This window comes from Phyllobates terribilis, unplaced genomic scaffold (genome assembly GCF_046119375.1).
Source record: "Phyllobates terribilis strain yellow unplaced genomic scaffold, ASM4611937v1 Scaffold_5__5_contigs__length_657084704, whole genome shotgun sequence".
Classification (NCBI taxonomy): domain Eukaryota; kingdom Metazoa; phylum Chordata; class Amphibia; order Anura; family Dendrobatidae; genus Phyllobates; species Phyllobates terribilis.
Window position 1 is genome coordinate 79,637,579 of NW_027362765.1, and position 20,013 is coordinate 79,657,591.

Sequence of the window (20,013 nt, forward strand, 5' to 3'; positions counted from 1 at the left end):
GGAAGAATAAACCTTGAGATGTTAGAGAAGGAAAAATAGACCTGAAGCTATCAGTGAAAGAGAAGGAAGAGTAGACCTTGAGTTGTCAGGGAAGGAGAAGGAAGGGTAGTCCTGGAGTTATCACGAAAGTAGAAGGAAGGGTAGTCCTGGAGTTATCACGAAAGGAAAAGGATGAGTAGACCTGGCGTTATAAGGGAAATATAATGAAGAGTAGATCTAGAGTTATCATGGAAGAAGGAAGAATAGACCTGGAAATATTCGAGAAGGAGAAGGAAAATTAGACCTAGAGCTATCAGGGAAATAAAAGAGTAGAACTTTTGCTATCAGGGAAGGAGAAGGAAAAGTAGTCTGGGAGTTATAGAGGGAGAAAAAGAATAGTAGACATGGAGTTATCAGAGATGGAGAAGGAAGAGTAGACCTGGAGTTATCAGGAAAAGAAGAGTAGACTGAGAGTTATGGAGGAAGAAAAAGAGGAATAGACTTGAAGTTATCAGGGAAGGAGAAGGAAGAATAGACTTTGAGTTATCTGAAATGAAGAGGGAAGATTAGACTGGAAGTTGAGGGAAGGAAATGAAGTGTTTAACTGGAGTTCTCAGAGAAGAAGGAAAAGCTGAAGGCTTCATGTAGCCCTCTATTTTTCTGAAGTTAGCAGACAGAATTCTGTGTGAGGGAGGGAAGGGCCAACCATGAATAAGGAGGATCATGATTTAAGGTGGAAGTGAGAAGAGATCTGTTTACAATCTCTCACAAAGGATGAGGATGTCTGGAGTCACTCATGTGTATCTCCAGTCAATGAGTTGTCCTCCTCCAGCCTAAGACATTGGTAGATAAGATCAAAGAAAGCTTTAAAAGTGAAGGAGTATAGTGTGGGCCATAAATACCAATCATGGATCAATACCAGTCCACTTTTAAGGTTTAATGATCCTGAAAGTGTTTGGCTGGTATGGTGGTCTACAAGAATGTAAATCTCTGGCAGTTTCTATATTGGGAGGAACGTTTGGAGGCAGGTTGGAGTGAACATATTATACATTTTGTCTCTCCTGATCCCCATTTATGAACTTGCCTATTAGTGTTCAGCTCCCCTGCAGTGCCCCCAAAGGGGAAATTATGTATTACGCAATATCTGTTCATTCCTATGGATTCTTTGTGCAATACAGGAGAGAAAAGATTGTCCCTCCTTTGGCCAAAAAGTGACGATCCTGACCAGAGGACCATCCAAATCTATGTAGACTGTACGATCATACAGCTATCGGCAAGCCATCTACTTTTAGGTGGGACACGACCCAGCTATTTCTTACATCGTAAAGGGCGTTCTAAATAATAAATGCAACATCCTACATTCTTCATGCCTGGCTTGGCCCAAATCCAAAAGTAATGCCGTGGGTTCACTCCCTGTCCTCAGGTTAGTTTATGACGCTAAGGACACGTGTCTCCCAACTGTTTGACTTGCCAGTTCCTTAAGAACTCTCCCACTAACTTCTAATGTGTCTTATAAGACCATAAAAACTACCATTTGAGGGACCTAAAGAAAGTTATTGTTCGGAGAAGTACAATGTATGATGACCCATCAATAAATATTTTTGACATCTGTTGGAAATGTCCATGAAGAATCCCCACAAATGATCACAGACTGTTCTCTCCATCCAGATATGCGGCTAGCAGTCACACAACCCCATGTAGAGCCGATGACTGGATCCCCTTCCCTGATAACTCCAGGTCTACTCTTCATTTTCTTTCCCTGATAACTTCAGGTCTACTCTTCCTTTTCCATCTCTGATAACTCCAGATATACTCTTCCTTCTCCATCTTTGATAACTCCAGATCTACTCTTCCTTTTCTCTCTCTAATAACTCCAGGTCTACTCTTCCTTCTCCATGTCTGATAACTTCAGGTCTACTCTTCCTTCTCCATCTCTGATAACTCCAGATATACTCTTCCTTCTCCATCTTTGATAACTCCAGATCTACTCTTCCTTTTCTCTCTCTGATAACTCCAGGTCTACTCTTCCTTCTCCATGTCTGATAACTTCAGGTCTACTCTTCCTTCTCCATCTCTGATAACTCCAGATATACTCTTCCTTCTCCATCTTTGATAACTCCAAATCTACTCTTCCTTTTCTCTCTCTAATAACTCCAGGTCTACTCTTCCTTCTCCATCTCTGATAACTCCAGATCTACTCTTCCTTTTCTATCTTTAATAACTCCAGGTCTACTCTTCCTTCTCCATCTCTGATAACTCCAGGTCTACTCTTCCTTCTCCTTTCCTGATAACTCCAGGTCTACTCTTCTTTTTCCATCTCTGATAACTCCAAGCCTACTCTTCCATTTCCATGTGTTCATGCTTTTGATTTTCAGGAATGGAATCTAGTTTCTTATAGTCTTTATCAACCCGTCCAGACCTGTGTATGTCAGTATTACACAAATATCAACTCTTGTGTTTAGTGCGTTACTACAAGAACCAACTAATGTACAGGAGGAGGATGGCACTTGCAGGATCTTGAAGTGAATGCATTGGATGGGTTTGGGTAACAATTCATAAAAATATTTGAAACTTTTTGGAATCTGGAATAATATAAGGAAATTATATCTTGTGATTGGTTATCTAATGACTGATTGTCTCCCTGACTCTCAGAAGATCCAACCGGACACTTGGGTTATAATTCTTCCTGTCCTCTATCTCCGAGGTTATTTATGGTCACAGTTTTGTTGTCGCAGTGTGTCAGCTGGGTTTATCCTGGGATACGCACATAAGGTCCGGGCTGTGAGAATTCTGGGATCACCTCTGGCACAAGGAGCAGGGGGTCTCTGCCAAGGTTTCTCATGACCTTAAGAGGTCACAAGGCTTAGGAGACTGGAATCCTCAGAGCTGGCAACCACCAAGTCTCAGAATATCCAAGAAAACGCCCACCATAACGGCACCCTGCACTTCTCCGACAGCGGGTCATCTACATAATATCTACCAAGCAGCTGCAGGAAGAAAATTTGGAGACTTGTAGTAGAGCCAAGATAATGAGACCAAAGTATTTATACTCTCTCATCTATCTATCTATCTATCTATCTATCTATCTATCTATCTATCTATCTATCTATCTATCTATCTATCTATCTTATCTATCTCATATCTATCTATCTGTAGGAAATCTGCAGGAGCCCTGTAGTAGCAAAGGCTTCAAATCCAGGAGCTTCAATCAAATCCACATGTAGACATGATGCAATAAATGGCAGCGCTCTAAGATCCAAGTAAAAAGAAAAAGTTGTCCTTTATTATGCCGTGTGGTTACAGCGACGTTTCAGTTCCTTCTGGAGTCTTTTTCAGGCCGTCATATGGTGTTACAAGTGAATTTATACAGGGCAGGTGTAGAAGCAATTGTACAATTCTTATCTTGTGCAAAGGATAAAAAAAATAAAATCATTGTTCTCATCACACGATCCAGGTTAGAAATATCGACAATGTTCATGATCATATAATACCAATTTAATATGAAAAGCTACAAAAGTCATAGAGACTATGTGTATAAAGTGCATAAAGCTGCTAAATTGTCAGTATCACCAAGTGCAGGAATACAGTAAAATCAAGAGGACTCCCCCCACATGAACAAAAGACCTCTCTGATGTGTCTGAAAACTGTGTATCCCCCACTACAGACATGTTCAGATGATATTTTTTTGTTTTGGACACTGGTGGAGTTGTGATAGATCTCGATATCAGAGTCACATTGGAATCCTCTAACTCTATCTGCGTGCTGCTTTGGAGGTGGAAGTGTGCCCCCTTATCTCATGGGCCCTTGTGCAGCTGCACATATTGCACCAATGATATGTGTGCCCCTATATCTATCTATCTATCTATTTATCTATCTATCTATCTCATATCTATCTATCTATCTATCTATCTATCTATCTATCCCATATCTATCTATCTACGTATCTATCTATCTACGTATCTATCTATCTAATTCAAAGAAGCTTTATTGGCAGGACCAAATAGACATTAGTTTTGCCAAATCAGGTGTACAATAGGGAATAGGGATAGGGACCGTAGGAATAATGGATGGGGGCACTTCCAGGTTGGGGAGCGGGGACTATGGAAGTCCATGGCATATCATAGTTCTCTTTCTCGCAGCATGCGCTCACATACTGAGCTGCTATTGTGGCACCCCAGGAGTCCAGATGCCACATTGGCATTGCCTCCATCACAGGGGGTGATGCCATGCCTAGAAGCAAGGAGGGGTCCCCTTATCAGGTAACACCAGCATCCAACACATTTCCTGGCTCCAGACCAGAAGGGGGAGCTTCCCTTTTAAATTGGAGCCTGGAGGCGGGGTTTTAAAAAAGGCAGTTGGAGTGAGAAAAGGCAGTTGGAAACAGGAGAGCGACGAGGGAGAACCTGGGGAAGGAGCTGTGACCAAGCTCGCCCCAGAGAAAGGCGCAGGAAACAGGACATCGGAGTCCGTGGTTGTTCGGGTACTGAAGTCTCGACAGCTAAATTCGGAGGACAGGAGACTGCAGGTCTCCTGGCCCCACCAAACGCCTGGCAGCTCAGCAGCATACTAGAGCTCGGCGCCGCTACGAAGGAGCGAAGCCTGAAAAGGGCTCGAGCTGCCTGCTATACGGGCGAGGATTAAACGATTGCTCAGGAACAAGGGCCGCAGCATAGCTTTAATCAGCAGGGCCAAAGAGGATAGCGCAGAGGGAAGGCCTACAACTCCACCGCACTCACATACAGCACTGCTCTCTCCCCCATGCTCACATACTGTGTTGCTCTCCCCCATGCTCATATACTGCGCTGCTATCTCCACCGCGCTCACATACTGCGCTGCTCTCTCCCCCATGCTTACATACTGCGCTGCTCTCTTCCCCGCGCTCACATACTGCGTCTCTCTCCACCATGCTCACATACTGCGCTGCTCTCTCCCCCATGCTTACATACTGCGCTGCTCTCTTCCCCGCGCTCACATACTGCGCTGCTCTCTCCACCGCGCTCACATACTGCGCTGCTCTCTCCCCCACGTTCACATACTGCGCTGCTCTCTTCCCCGCGCTCACATACTGCGCTGCTCTCTCCCCCACGCTCACATACTGCGATGCTCTCTCCCCCATGCTCATATACTGCGCTGCTCTCTTCACCGCGCACACATACTGCGCTGCTCTCTCCCCCACGCTCACATCCTGCGCTGCTCTCTCTCCCATGCTCATATACTGCGCTGCTATCTCCATCACGCTCACATACTGCACGCTCTCTCCCCCGTGCTCACATACTGTGCTGCTCTCTCCCCATGCTCATATACTGCGCTGCTCTCTCCCCCATGCTTACATACTGCGCTGCTCTCTTCCCCGCGCTCACATACTGCGCTGCTCTCTCCACTGCGCTCACATACTGCGCTGCTCTCTCCCCCACGCTCACACACTGCGCTGCTCTCTTCCCCGCGCTCACATGCTGCGCCTATCTCCACCGTGCTCACATACTGCGCTGCTCTCTTCCCCACGCTCACATACTGCGCTGCTCTCTCCCCCATGCTCACATACTGCGCTGCTCTCTCCCCCATGCTCATATACTGCGCTGCTATCTCCACCGCACTCACATACTGTGCTGCTCTCTTCCCTGTGCTCACATACTGCGCTGCTCTCTTCCCCGCGCTCACATACTGCGCCTATCTCCACCATGCTCACATACTGCGCTGCTCTCTCCCCCACGCTCACATCCTGCGCTGCTCTCTCCCCCATGCTCATATACTGCGCTGCTATCTCCATCACGCTCACATACTGCACTGCTCTCTCCCCCGTGCTCACATACTGTGCTGCTCTCACCCTATGCTCATATACTGCGCTGCTCTCTCCACCGCGCTCACATACTGCGCTGCTCTCTTCCCCGCGCTCACATACTGCGCTGCTCTCTCCCCCACGCTCACACACTGCGCTGCTCTCTTTCCCGCGCTCACATGCTGCGCCTATCTCCACCGTGCTCACATACTGCGCTGCTCTCTTCCCCACGCTCACATACTGCGCTGCTCTCTCCCCCACGCTCACATACTGCGCTGCTCTCTCCCCCATGCTCATATACTGCGCTGCTATCTCCAACGCACTCACATACTGCGCTGCTCTCTTCCCCGCGCTCACATACTGCGCCTATCTCCACCATGCTCACATACTGCGCTGCTCTCTCCCCCACGCTCACATACTGTGCTGCTCTCTCCCCCGCGCTCACATACTGCGCTACTCTCTTCCCCACGCTGACATACTGCGCTCCTCTCTCCCCCATGCTCATATACTGCGCTGCTCTCTCCCCCATGCTCATATACTGCACTGCTCTCTCCCCACGCTGACATACTGCGCTGCTCTCTCCCCCATGCTCATATACTGCGCTGCTCTCTCCCCCATGCTCATATACTGCGCTGCTCTCTCCCCCGCGCTCAAATACTGTGCTGCTATCTCCACCGCGCTCACATACTGTGCTGCTATCTCCACCGCGCTCACATACTTCGCTGCTATCTCCATCGCGTTCTCTTCTTCCCCCAGCAAGATAAATGTTTTCTCTTTCTCCTTCATGGAGTAGAAATCCGGGAAGAGATTGGAGAGTCTCCTGAAGTGAGTGTCTCTCACTGCTGAGTATTTGGTGCAGTGTAACAGGAAGTAGGTCTCATCCTCCAGGTCACAGTGTGGCCACAGTCTGTCCTCACTGGGCTTGTAGCTCTTCTGTGCTGTCCGGATTTGATAGCCAGACTGTGTCTATACCGGCTCTGGATCTAACGGTCTCTATTGGAGTTTCTCCAAATATGGAGCCAGTCTGTAGTCTCTATAGACTCCGGTACATGGTCAGTTTCTGTGAGGTGATGATATAGTTTTTCGAGTCACTGACATACCTCTCCTGGTCCTCGTCTATCATCTTCCTGATTCTGGCTTTTGTCAGGCTGCTGTGATTGGTATTTTGGTCCGGTTGAGTTTGGGTGAGCTGTTCCGGGGGTCCTGGTTTGTGTGGACCCCCTACATGTAGCAGGGCTTTATGATAATAGCAGCTCGGACTGCTACTATGTAAGAGAGCCCGAAATGACAGCGCCCTCTTCAGAACTGCTAGGTGTAGTGGGAATCCTCCCAGCTCAGCCCGACAGGCACTGTTGGTGGTGTTCCGATGAACCTTGAGAAGGTGCTTACAGAATTCCAGGTGGAATATTTCTGTTGAGCTGGAATCCCACCTTGACCAGTCTGCGTATGTGTGACGGCCCCAGACTTTGCTGCTGTACAGGAGGATTGGGGCGGTGATGGCATCAAAGATTTTTAGCCAGATCCTGGTGGCTTCAGATGGTAAAGTTTCCTTTGGATGGCATTGAAGATTTTGCAGGCCTTGTCCTTTAGGGTCTCAATGGCTTGTTTGAAGCCTCCCTAACTGGTGAATTTCCAGGCCTAGGAAGGTGTATTTGTCTGTTCCTGTTAGAGGGTTGTTTAGCACAAATGAAGGGTGCTGGTCCGATCCTGTCTTTCTCCTCTGGAACATCATGATGTTGGTTTTCTTTGGGCTGATGGGTAGTGCCCACGTGGAGCAATAGGTCATCTGGATACAGCAGGAATTTCACCTGGGTATCATGGAGTGTGAGACCTGGTGCTGCAGAAGGTTACAAAGCGGTGGCCAGCTCATTAGTGTAAATATTGAAGAGCGTTGGACTTAGGCTGCAGCCCGGTCTGACTCCGCGGCTCTGCTGGAAATCAGCCGTTCTCCTGATAACCCTCACGCTGCAGCAGTTCTCGGAGTAGGCGCTTTTGATGACATCATAGGTCTTTCCTCGTATTCCGCTCTGCAGCAGTTTCAGGAACAGGCCCGGGTTCCATACTGAGTCGAAGGCCTTTTAAAACTCTACAAATCATAGATCCTCCCATGCTTTGTATGGTGGATGTGGTTCTTGATGAGGCTGTGCAGGGTGTGGATGAGGTCGGTGGTGCAGTGGTTTGGCATGAACTCTACATGGCTTTTGCTGAGGACGTTGTACTTGGTGAGGAAACTGAGGATCCTCTTGTTCAGGATGCTGTTGAACAGTTTCCCCAGGTTGCTGATGACACATATGCCTCTGTAGTTGGCAGGGTCATACCTGTCCCCACTCTTGTGGATGGGTGTGATGAGGCCGTGGTCCAGGTATAAGGGAAGTAGCCAACAGTCAGCACAATATTAAACAGTTTAGCCATTGCAGCCTGTATTTTTGATGGGCTGAATCTCTGGTGGGTTGTACTTCAGCATTTCTGGTGGGATTACATCCAGGCCACTGGCTTTTCTACACCTTATGGAAGAGATTCTCTCTATAATTTCCTGTATTGTGATTGGTGTATCCAGGTTTTGGAAATGTTTCACTTTTTCCTTCATTGCGTTTAGTTTTGTCATTATGTTTTTCTGTTCTTGGCTTAGTTCTTCCTTCGGGGTGTCTTTGTAGAGGTTTCTGAAGTACTGGAGCCAGATGTTGCCATTTTGTATATGGATGTTGCTTTTTGTGCCCATGTGGTTCCATAGTTCCCAAAAGGAGTTGTCTTGGAGGGCGTCTTGGAGTTGATTAAGTTTTGGTGGACATGTAACTCCTGAGGATGGTCTTGTACTGCCTTTGTACGGGTGGTTGGGGTCTCTGTGTTTCTTGTTTGGGGCTGTTCTCAGGGTCTGCGGTACAGCTTTACATTCTCTGTCAAACCAACCTGTTTTTCTTTTGGCCTCTTGTAGTTGACTTTTTTAAGGTCGGACAATCTGGCCATGGTGTAGAATATATCACTGAGGTCTTTTGCAGCTTGACTCACTACTTCTAGGTTAGACTTGTACTCGTAGTTGTAGAAGTGGTGGAGTGTCTCCTGCTGGGAATCTCTTTATATTTTATTGCTGACGTCTTGGATCATTTATAGGATGGAGACAGGTTGAAGAGGCCGCTTGGCTGAGGTTTTTGTGTGGATGGTTTCTTTGTAGATATCATGTACAGAAGAAATTGTCTGTGATCTGACTGGTGCGTTTGTGGGGTGACTATGAAGTGCCAATAATTGCCGGGTCCATATCTGTAATGGCATAGTCTACTACACTCCTTCTTACATGGGGGTTTAGTGTATAGCTTCCTAGAGAGTCTCCCTTGGTGCGTCTATCTATCCACCCATGTGTTTATCCTGCTGACACTTTTATAGCTTCTCCCCTGTAAATCACATACAATATGGTGTAATAAATCCAGGTCTGGAGGTCAGCTGTGGTCTGGTGCTGACAGGCTATACTGACCGGTGCTGGAAGGAGCTGATATCTTTATACTGGGGCTATAATCTGATAATACTGGTACAAGGCTTTTTATTATGGTCGATGATGACTTTTGTGATTGGGATGCTTCTAGATAACTCATCACACATAGGCCGCAGTGGTTAGATATATCCAGACCACAAGTGGAGCCGAGCTGGGGGCACAGACACGATGGGTGGGCAGTGGCCGGTGGCTAATATTACAGCCTCGGTGACCCAGCTGCTCGCTGCAGTTGCTGGTAACGATTTCAGTAAAAAGTTCACTGCTTTCCCTTGGCCAGAATAGAAGACGCCGTCAGCGCAATAACTTCACTGAGACGTCTAATAATACCCCACCATGTCCTCAATGACAGGGGCTGATGGGGAGGGGTTGACACATGTCTCCTGAGCACATAGACATTGTACCACCTTGTGTAATTATTTTAGAAGTCTGTCCTCAGGGGGCTGATACAGGAGATGGGACATCACAAAAAATCAAACCGAGGGCAAAATTGATGGTTTCCATCGATTTCTGAATTTAATTATTGCCTGGTGTAATCTTATGTGTCACCCTACCTGGATGCCACAAGTGTAAATAAAGCTGTGTCTGAGAGCAAGGGGGAGGTTCTCTGGTTAGGGGAACATTAGCATGCAATGCCTCCTGTCTCAGGCCAGTAGGGGGAGCAGGCTGCCCCTATAAAAGCTGGTACTGAGGGCAGGGTTGGGGAGAACTGGATTGCCTGTCTCAGCTCTGAGACGTGTCCCAGAGTGGAGCAGGGACAGAAAGTTGCATTGTAACCTAAGAGGAAGTGTGGCAGGAGGAGAGCCACAAGTCAGAGACAAGAGGCGAAGAGAGCCTGTCTTGGCAGAGAAAAGACTTAACTTTACCAGACTTTGGTGTCTGAGGCTGGAAGGATTCCACATCCCCCAGCAGAGAACCAGCCCGCAAGGGACTGTACATTCCTTGGCCTAAGAAGCCTGGAGGCCCTGCCACAACCGAAGGGACCAGTAAAGCCGTACAAGGCTGGGAGCAGAAAGGAACCCACGTCGCAGGCCATACAGGCGAGAAAGCACGGAAAGCTCGGAAACGTGGGCTGTTATCCTATCAGGAGGAGATAGTCAGAAGGAGCGCAGAAAGCACGGTAGGCCTACACCCTCACCCTGACCAGGGCCAATTTCCCCGTTGCTCTCAGACATCCAGGTCCCCTCCTAGCTGGGACTGTTTGTTGGTCAGTTTACCTGTTTAGTAAAGACCCTGGACTGCAACCTGTTGTCTGTGTGCTCCTTGCTCCTCCAGCACTACCATCACTCCCACCATCCACTATACTGCCCTGGGGCCGCACTCTTCCCGTGGGGAGTCACACTACCATAGCTGCACACCTCATCAGCCCCAGCGGTCTGCATGCAGCGGCGGTTCCTAATAACCGCAATCCACGGGTGGCGTAGTCGGACATAATCAATATAACGGACTACCATTGGCCTGACCACCCTGAGCCACGGAACCGGGTTGCCACTACTACACCCATCGCTCCCTATTGCCCGGATCCGAGTGCCCCACGGCCCAGGGGGCGAGTCAGCTTTGGCGTAGTCGGCAGGATCTCGTGCCCGCAACCACCGGGTACTGCGTGCCTGAAAAAGACTTTCGTAACTTACCTGTGGCAAAGTTTCCCGCCGTCCGGAGTCGTTTCCCGCCATCCGGAGCCGATTCCCGCCATCAGACGCCATCTTGGACCTTTTCCCGCCGTCTTCTGCCGTCTTCCCGCCATCCGCAGCTGTTTCCCGCCATCGGACGCCATCTTCAGGACGCCGCGCGGGAAGAAGAGGGGCGTGGACGTCAAAACCGCGCGAGATCCGAAGCTCCGCCCCACGCACCGACGCTGCGCAAGGTCCTGGAAGGGAGAGAGAGCGACGCTGACGTCATCGGAGTGCGACGCCAGGTCCTCGTCCAGAGCAGCAGCGGAGCCGCGGCCTACACAAGAGGATCGTCGGAAGGTAGGCCACACTTCACTAGGGGGGGAGGAAGATGTCGGACACAGAGGCCCCCACTATCACCAACGCAGCTGCTGCAGCGGTGATGCCCTTTTCCTTGCCCTACATCCCTGGAGCGGCCTGGCTGCCCAAATACTCAGGGGAGCCCCATGCCCTAACTGACTTCAAGGAAAGACTGTATAGTTTGTTCCAAGTTTACCCCCTGACAGAGGAACAGAAGGTCAGCATATTGACAGGGCAGTTAACTGGCGCAGCCCAGCGGGAGGTAAAATCATGGCCCACTGAGGAGAAAAGGACTGTGAAGGGTATTCTGGCCCGGCTGCGGGGTACCTTTGACACACGTACCTCCGCTGAAATTAAAATGAGGTTCTATGGGTGTAAGCAGCGGGCACAGGACAGCATCAGAGACTATGCCCTAAATCTGCAGGAAGCCTTGAGGGCTATTCAACAAACTGACCCTGGCAGTGTGCAGGAAACCGATAAGCTGCTAACAGAACAATTCATAGAGGGTCTGCTGTCCAGCGCCCACAGGGCCCAGCTGCGCCTCATGTTCTTCCAGAACCCCGACCTGACCTTTGCCCAATTTAAGGACAGGGCCATAAGGGTGCTCCGTGAATCTGCAACCAGTGGCGCTATAAACCCCCGGCGCCCTGCTATCACCTACCACCAGGAGGCGGCGCCCTCCTCTATGGACTCCGTGGAGGCTGATGCACAGGCCCTGAACCAAGCCCCGTCGAAAGGCCTGCACCACCAAGTCCAGGAGCTGACCAGGAGCGTCGCGGCGTTGACCAGGACCGTCCAGGCGTTGCAAGTGGACCCGTCAAGACCCATCAAGCTGGCTTCAAGTCCGGAGGATGTCCCATGGCGTCGACAGAGGAGGATCCCGTCGTTCCGAGGGAGGCCCACAGACCGCTACGCGGAGGATGGACAGCCCATTTGCCGTCAATGCAACCAGCCCGGACACATTTCCAGGTACTGTAATTTAAACGGGTCCAACCTGGGGCAGAGGGCCGACCCCCAGGCATAAGATCACCAGGCCCTTACAATTGGCGTAATAAGTACGTTGGGGGGCGCCCGATTTTACCCGTGGTGCTGGACGGTATCCCCATGAGCGCCTTGCTGGATACTGGGTCGCAAGTAACCACTATCCCTTATGTACTTTTTAAGCAGTATTGGACTGATGCTGATATCACACGGTATCCAGACAGTAACTTGAGCATCATCGCCAGTAATGGCTTACCCGTGCCGCAGATGGGGTTCAAGGAGATGACCATTAAAATTGGTAAAGTTGAACTGCCGGCACAGGGAGTGATTATTGTGGACATTGACCGTCATGAAAGTCACCCTAAAATAACTGTGGGTACTAACATAATTGAAAATTGTCTTTCAGAAGTAATTGTAATTCTACAACAGGTGGCGGTGAATGCTAGTTCCAGCCAACAGAGAGTCCTCAACAAGGAGATAAAAGCCCTGATGAGACGGCAGCAGGTAGAACTGTCTGGTGGTGAGATCGGTAGCGTAAGACTCAGTGATCCATTCCCCATTTCCATGCCTCCCAAAAGTGAAATGATGATCTGGTGTCGGACTGCAATCGGGTTGAGCGGTAGAGACTACCAAGCCATGGTAGAACCCGTGTACTCAGACAGCAGGCCCACCATTTTGACAGCCCGGGGGGTGGTTGATGTCCGTCATGGGAGGGTGCCCGTCCGCATCCTCAACATTGGGGAGAGGGAAGTACACTTACCCAGGTACGCTACACTCGCCAAACTGTTTGTTTTCGAACACCAAGCTATCAGGGCCGTGGAACCCTTGCCTCCATCTCCTCAGGCGGAGGGTAATGGCTCCCAGAAACAAAAGGAGGACTGGTGCCAGAAACTCCACGTGGGTGCTGACTCCACTCCCCTGCACCAAAAACAAGGAGTCTACCGGGTGGTACAGGAGTACGAGAGAGTCTTTAGTAAGCACCCGCTAGACTTCGGCAGAGTAAAAGGGATAGAACACCACATCCCCACAGGGAGCCACCCACCAATAAAAGAGAGGCACAGACCTGTACCCCCTGCACATTATCAGAACGCCAAGGGTATGCTGCGGGAAATGAAAGAAGCTGGGGTCATTAGAGATAGCTGTAGCCCCTGGGCAACCCCCTTGGTTCTGGTCAAAAAGAAAGACGGCACCATGAGAATGTGCGTGGACTATAGACAAATCAACCGTATCACCCACAAAGACGCATATCCGCTGCCTAGAATAGAAGAGTCTTTAGCCGCACTAAAATCTGCTAACTTCTTTTCTACTTTGGACCTTACTAGCGGGTACTGGCAGGTGCCTGTGGCAGAGGCTGACAAGGAGAAGACCGCCTTCACCACCCCGATGGGACTGAGCGAATTCAACTGTATGCCTTTCGGGCTCTGCAACGCACCAGGGACCTTCCAGCGGCTGATGGAATGCTGTCTAGGGCACCGAAACTTCGAGACGGTCCTCCTTTACCTGGACGACGTGATCGTCTATTCGAAAACCTACGAGGACCACCTAAAGCACCTGGCCGAGGTGTTCGAAGCCCTGGCAGGCTATGGCCTGAAGGTAAAACCATCGAAGTGTCACCTGCTGAAACCAAAGGTCCAGTACCTAGGGCACGTGGTAAGCGCGGAAGGAGTGGCCCCCGACCCTGACAAGGTCACGGCAATCAAGAGCTGGCCAAGCCCCTCGAACATCAAAGAGGTGAGACAGTTTCTCGGGTTGGTAGGCTACTACCGAAGGTTCATCCCCGGGTTCACCAAGATGGCAGCTCCTATGCAGGACCTCCTGATCGGACAGTCCAAGTCCAGAAGTCAAAAGCCACCCTTCAAGTGGGATAAACCGGAAGAGGAGTCCTTCCGCCAGCTAAAGATGGCCCTCACGGGGGATGAGATCCTGGCCTACCCTGATTATGGCCAGCCTTTCATTCTCCACACAGACGCCAGTAATGTGGGACTGGGAGCCGTACTGTCCCAAAACCAACAGGGCAGAGAACGGGTGATCGCATACGCCAGCCGGAAGCTGAGGCCCACCGAGAGGAACCCGGCGAATTACAGCTCCTTTAAGTTAGAATTCTTGGCGGTGGTGTGGGCCGTGACGGAACGCTTCAAGCATTACCTGGCCTCCGCAAAGTTCACCGTGTACACGGACAACAACCCGTTGACACACCTGGACAATGCAAGACTGGGTGCCCTGGAACAGCGGTGGATGGCCCGTCTCTCCAACTATGACTTCGTGATCAAGTATCGGGCAGGCAAAACCAACGCCAACGCGGACGCCCTATCAGGAATGCCTCACTTACCTGAAGGTGACGAAGACCCAGAAGAGCTGGAGGAGGTAGAACTCCCCGCGTTTCACCGGTATGGAGCCGCTCAACACTCTCACCGCGTGAAGGAGGAGGATCTAACAACTGTGATGATGAATCCCCTACCTCACCACAGCTGGGCCGAGACCCAAGATAGTGACCCTGCAGTCCGCCTGGTGAAAGATCTGCTGACCCGGGAAGACGCCCGCCTAGATCCAGATGCCCCAGAGGAAGCCAAGCAGCTATGGAAGGAGAAGAGCAAGCTGTTCCTCTACGAAGGCAAGTTGTGCAGAAGGATTGTCAACCACCGGACGCACGAGCTGACCTGGCAAGTCGTGGTCCCAAGGCGAGATGCAGCTATGGTCCTGGGGGCTTACCATGACCGAGCGGGACACTTCGGTTGGAAGAAACTGGAGTTCCTACTACGAGGAAGGTTCTTTTGGGTCGGCATGAGAGGAGCTGTAGAAAAATGGTGCAGAGACTGTGGCCCTTGTCACCTGAGGAGGAAGGACCGCACCAGCCAGAAGACACCCTTGAGGCCCATCGTCACCACGCAGCCTCTTGAGCTGGTAGCTCTGGACCACGTCAAATTGGCTCCAAGCCGGTCCGGATACATCTACTCCCTGACAATCCTGGACCACTATTCCCATTTTCTAGTGGTGATCCCGGTAAAGGACTTGACAGCCCAAACAGCGGCCAGAGCCTTCCAGCAATACTTCTGCCGTCCACACGGGTATCCGGAACAGGTCCTGACAGACCAGGGTCCAGCGTTTGAAGCTGAAATCTTCCAGGAGTTCTGCAACCTCTATGGCTGTAAGAAGATTCGTACAACGCCTTACCACCCCCAAACCAATGGGATGTGTGAGAAGATGAACAATATAGTCATTGATCTCCTGAAGACGTTGCCCCTGGAGGAACGCAGCCTGTGGCCAGAAAAACTGCCGGACCTGGTAGACATGTACAACAATATCCCGGTGAACGCTACAAACTGCACCCCGGCTTACCTGATGCGAGCCAGACCGGGTAAGCTGCCCGTAGACCTGGAGATGGGAGTCCTAATACCTGAGGACACCTCCCCGGATGCGGACTGGGATACGGAAAGGCAACTGCAGTACAAGAAGGTACAGGAGAGTGTGGAGAAGAGCCTGGCCCAGGTGAGAGAGAAGCAAGAAAGACTCTTCAATCAACACGCCCCTGCTAGTCCCCTAGAACCTGGTGAGCAAGTCCTAAAGCGAAAAAGAAGGCTACATAAACTGGACGACCAGTGGGAAAGGGAACCCTACACCGTACTGCAGTCTGACCACGACAACCCAAAGGTGTGCGTAATCACCAAGGACGGAGGAGAAACCACTAGTGTCGTCTCCAGAGACCACCTCAAAAGGTGCCCCGAGCAACTCCGTAGTGCAGAAGAGGATCAGAGTGACCTTGAACCCGCAGAGGACAAGGAAGAAATGATCAGCACCGTTCTCGGAGAGTTCCCTCAGTCCTGGACTCGCATAAATGATGCCATAGTGGTACCCGTCCTGCATTTCCTGCAACCGGCACAGCAACAACCAACACCAGAGCCGGAAGGTGAAGAGGAGCAAGCGGTTCCAGAGGCAGAAGAGCCTGTACCAGCAGCCCAGGAGAGTCAACCCTCTGCTGACAGTGAGCCTGCCATGCCTGCGGTAAGCCAAAGGACCCGCAGACAGCTGCCTGCCCTACCTGTACACCCAGCTGGTAGCTGTACCCCTAACGCTAGTGGGGAAAACCAGGTTGGTCCACCACCAGACAGTGGGCTACGTAGGTCAACCAGGAGCACAAAGGGACAGATACCCGCTCGCTGGAGAATATAGAGTGTACTAAAATTGTAAATAACCCTGTTGCCAAATGTTGAATTGTTTGCCAAAGTTACCTGCATGTTTATTGATAGTGTGTTTCAGTTTCTTGCAGCTACCGTAAGGATTCACAGGTTATGGACTTTTTATAACCGGGACCTTGTATGGACTGCATTCTGAGCCTAACCCAGGAATGAACTAAGACTGTGAAGGACTTGGGGTAGGACAGACCCCCACCTGGTTAAGGCTCCCCGTTGCTTTGGTGATATGGACACCCGGTCACAGGCCACACTGTGACCTTAAGAACTCAATTTGTGCGTCGTCTGTCTATTAATGTTTTATGGTTATGCAAATTGTCTTTGTTTACTGTTTAGTCCCGGAGTACTAAATTTCACTAGGGGGGAATGTGTCACCCTACCTGGATGCCACAAGTGTAAATAAAGCTGTGTCTGAGAGCAAGGGGGGGGTTCTCTGGTTAGGGGAACATTAGCATGCAATGCCTCCTGTCTCAGGCCAGTAGGGGGAGCAGGCTGCCCCTATAAAAGCTGGTACTGAGGGCAGGGTTGGGGAGAACTGGATTGCCTGTCTCAGCTCTGAGACGTGTCCCAGAGTGGAGCAGGGACAGAAAGTTGCATTGTAACCTAAGAGGAAGTGTGGCAGGAGGAGAGCCACAAGCCAGAGACAAGAGGCGAAGAGAGCCTGTCTTGGCAGAGAAAAGACTTAACTTTACCAGACTTTGGTGTCTGAGGCTGGAAGGATTCCACATCCCCCAGCAGAGAACCAGTCCGCAAGGGACTGTACATTCCTTGGCCTAAGAAGCCTGGAGGCCCTGCCACAACCGAAGGGAGCAGTAAAGCCGTACAAGGCTGGGAGCAGAAAGGAACCCACGTCGCAGGCCATACAGGCGAGAAAGCACGGAAAGCTCGGAAACGTGGGCTGTTATCCTATCAGGAGGAGATAGTCAGAAGGAGCGCAGAAAGCACGGTAGGCCTACACCCTCACCCTGACCAGGGCCAATTTCCCCGTTGCTCTCAGACATCCAGGTCCCCTCCTAGCTGGGACTGTTTGTGGGTCAGTTTACCTGTTTAGTAAAGACCCTGGACTGCAACCTGTTGTCTGTGTGCTCCTTGCTCCTCCAGCACTACCATCACTCCCACCATCCACTATACTGCCCTGGGGCCGCACTCTTCCCGTGGGGAGTCACACTACCATAGCTGCACACCTCATCAGCCCCAGCGGTCTGCATGCAGCGGCGGTTCCTAATAACCGCAATCCACGGGTGGCGTAGTCGGACATAATCAATATAATGGACTACCATTGGCCTGACCACCCTGAGCCACGGAACCGGGTTGCCACTACTACACCCATCGCTCCCTATTGCCCGGATCCGAGTGCCCCACGGCCCAGGGGGCGAGTCACTTACATTCTAAGAAAAAATGCTAAAAAAAGAAAACCAAAATGATAAAGAAGAAAGAAATAATGAAAAATTTAAATAAGTGAAAGTTGAAGGAAATTATCAATCTCTATGGACCCCCATCACTGGGATCTATGTAATGAAAAGTACGAGTGTCTATTTCCTATGAGATGGATCATTAAATGTCCAGGAGAAATGGTGGGTGCTGGAGTACTGCACAGTCCTCCACAGAGCATCTGCACAAAAAGAAAAAAAGATAGAAAGAAAAGAAAAAAGAGAGCAATAAAGAAAAAATAGAAGCAAAGAAAGAATAAAAGAAAGAATGAAAGAAAGAAGGAAAAGAAAGAAAGGAAAGAAGGAAGAATAGAAGGAAAAGAAATAAACAAAGAATAAAAGGAAAAGAAGGAGAGCAAAGAAATAAAATATAGGAGGAGAAGAAAGAAAGAAAAGATAGAAAGAAAATAAATGAAAAGAAAGCAGGAAAACAGAGACAGGAATAAAGAAAGAAAAAAGGAAAAAAGAAAGAAAAAGAATGAAGACGAGAAAAAAAAGAAAGAAGAAAAAGAAAGTAGGGGATAAAAGGAAGATAGAAAAAAAGAAGGAATGAAAGAACTAAAGAAAGAGAAAAAAGAAAGAAAAGAAAGCAATAAAGAAGAAAAGAAAGAATGAAAGAAAGAAGAATAGAAGAGAAAGAAAGGAAAGAAGGAAGGTAGAAAAGAAAGAAACAAAAAATAAAAGGAAAAGAAGAAAAGGAAGAAAAGAAGAATAGAAGGAAAAGGGAAAAGAAACAAAGAATAGAAGGAAAAGAAAGAAAAGAAGAGAAAGAAAATATAGAAAGAAAATAAATAAAAAGAAGGCAGGAAAACAGACAGGAAAAAAGAAAAAAAAAGAAGAAAGAAAGAAGCAAAAAAAAAGAAAAAGAATGAAGACGAGAAGAAAAAAAGAAAATGGAAGAGAAAGGAAGAGGAGGATAAAAGGAAGATACAAAAAAAGAAAGAATGAAAGAACGAAAGAAAGAGAGAAAGAAAGAAAAAGAAGGCAAGAAAACAAAGAGACAGGAAAAGAAGAAAAAAAGAATGAAGGAAGGAAAGAAAGAAAATATAGAAAATAAAAGAAGGCAGGAAAACAGAGAAGAAAAAAGAAAGAAAAAAGGAAGAAAGAAAGGAAAAAAAGAAAGAAAAAAATGAATACGAGAAAAAAAGTAAAAAAAGAAAGAAGAAGAAGGGAATAAAAGGAAGATAGAAAAAAGGAATGAAAGAACAAAAGACGTAAAGAGAGAAAGAAAGCAAAAAAGAAAGAATAGATAGAAATAAAGAAGAAGAGAAAGAATGAAAGAAAGAAGACTAGAAGGGAAAGAAGGAAGGTAAGAAAGAAGGAAAAGAAAGAAACAAAGAATAAAAGGAAAAGAAGGAAAGAAAGAAGAAAAGAATAATAGAAGGAAAAGAGAGAAAAGAAACAAAGAAACGAATGAAGATGAGAAGAAAAAAAGAAGAGAAAGGAAGAGGAGGATAAAAGGAAGATAGAAAAAAAGAAGGAATAAAAGAACGAAAGAGTTAAAGAAAGAGAAAGAAAGAAAAGATAGAAAGAAAATAAATAAAAGGAAGGTAAGAAAACAAACAGACAGGAAAAGAATCTAGAAAGAAAGGAAGAAAGAAGGAAAGTGTCTAGATTAGAAACTCCAATTTTAAATATCCTATTAGGGAACTTTAAAGAGTGGAGTGACCACTGTACAGAGGGACTGCAAACAGTCTTAGGAGGTCCCAGAGCTCCTATTCTTCCCATGGAGAACCTAGTTATTTTAATGTGATTTGTGTAATACCTCTGTTTGTCCAGTGGTGGCACTGAACAGAAATTCAACACTTGCTGCAGGGATCATTGCAGCCGATCATGGGATCATGGTGTACACAGTATGATTAGTTTATCATCAGGAGACCCTTCTAGAACACAAGGGACTGTTCAAAAGATTGAAGAACATTAAGCACCTAAAAAAGGTTGTAGAAAAGTGATTGTACTTGTCAGCGTGACTTCTCCACTTGTGGGCCTCAGAGTGACTTCTGTAAGAGGGTGTGATCTCCTCAGTAGTATATGGTTCATGTTAAGACATATCACTCAGGGTTCGCTGGTGCATACACGGACCTCGCTCTACCTGTTTACTGTGTCAGGTCCTTCTGTCGTTCCTCATGTGGCAATCTGCTTGCCAAGGGCTCAGGCATGTTCAGTCTTGAAAGGACTTTAAGTCTTCACCTGTCCCTTCATCTGAGTG